Source organism: Aplysia californica, unplaced genomic scaffold (genome assembly GCF_000002075.1).
Source record: "Aplysia californica isolate F4 #8 unplaced genomic scaffold, AplCal3.0 scaffold00191, whole genome shotgun sequence".
NCBI lineage: Eukaryota > Metazoa > Mollusca > Gastropoda > Aplysiida > Aplysiidae > Aplysia > Aplysia californica.
This window is the reverse complement of record NW_004797461.1, coordinates 1,124,368-1,126,032: the sequence shown is the minus strand read 5'-3', so window position 1 is coordinate 1,126,032 and position 1,665 is coordinate 1,124,368.

The following is a 1,665-nucleotide window of genomic DNA, read 5'->3' as shown; positions in this document are numbered from 1 at the left end:
TATCTATCTATCTATCTATCTATCTATCTATCTACCTCTTTCTTTCTCTCTCCCTTTCCCTCCCTCCCCCTCTCCCTTTCCTTCCCCCTCCCCCTCCCTGTCCCTCTTTCTATCTCACTCTGCTCCCCCCTCTCTTCATAAAAATGTGTGTATGTGCACACTCATATATATTCGTATCAAATAAGACATGTGTATTACATGACATTATTTCGTCAACCTTCTACCCCGTATCAACCCCTCAACGTGTACGTCAAAAACCCATCCATCCATCCGTCCATCCATCCGTCCATCCATCCATCCATTCATCCACTTTCCCTCCGTCCCACCAACCAACCTATCAAACCCTCCCTCGCTCCTTCTCACCTCCCTCGCTCCTTCCCTCCCTCCACCCACCTATCCATTCATCCATCCATCCACTCACTCGTCCATCTACCCACCCACCCATCCATCAATCCTCCCATCTACCCACCCACCCTCCATCCATCCATCCACCCATCCCTCCCACCAACTCACCCATCCATCCCTCCGTCGTTCTTTCTCATCTCCCTCTCTCCCTCCCTCCCTCCACCCACCTATCCATCGATCCCTCCCTCCCTCCTCCTCTCCCTCCCTCCACCCACCTATCAATCCATCCATCCATCCATCCATTCATCCATCCGTATAATACAATCCGCTGCCTTTGCTGAAGGTGCGTCCACACAACCAGACAAATGACCAACACGCGAGCGAGCGAGCAGAGCAGGCAGACTGCAGGCAAGCCGTGAAGAGAGTCAGTGCTCCAAATCCAAACACAAGAAAACAGCGCCAGTCACGGAACAGGTAACATCATGGTGTATGGTTAAGATCTGTAAGAGATTTACCTACATAGCTTTTGTTCGTTTGTTTGTTTGTTTGTTTGTTTGATTGATTGAGTAAGGCACATCGAGACGAAATAATGATCATTTAGAGCTGGAGAAAAGTAAGACAGGTTTTAGTTTTAGTAAGTGTGTTACGGCGCTTGCAACACAATAATAAGGTCATATAAGTACCGAAGATTAGAGGCATAACAAGAGAGTAACAAACACAAAAAAGAATGAGGGAAGATAAGGATGATGGATGTTTGATAGGAAAGAAGAAGCAAACCACGCCAGAGCACCCGCCAACCACCAACAAAAGTAAGACAGACATACAGACAGACAGAAACAACAGAGGGAAAGTAAAGAAGTTGGTAGGACCTACCAGCAGCGCCCTCCAACCACCCACAAAAGTAAGACAGACAAACAGAAACAACAGAGCAAAAGTAAAGAAGTTAGTAAGACCAACCAGCATTGTCCTTCAACCACGTAGCAGACGCAGCATTACTATGTCGGATCAGCAGCAGACCAAGCCAAAGGCATTATGTTGCGGCACATATCTCCAGACAGCCACCATACACAAATCAAACACATGAATAATTTGCATGTTTTAAAGGCACACTTATCCACTTCCACCCATCACACACACAAATCAAAATCATGAATTTGCATGTTTCGAAAGCAATGTTGAGGCGGCACATTGCCAGCCATCATACACAATTTTTTTACAAATGAATTTGTATCATTTTCATGCATGTTATCGTGCGTGTGTGTGTGTGTGTGTGTGTGTGCGTGTGTGTGCGTGAGTGTGTGTGTGTGCGCGTGTGTGTGT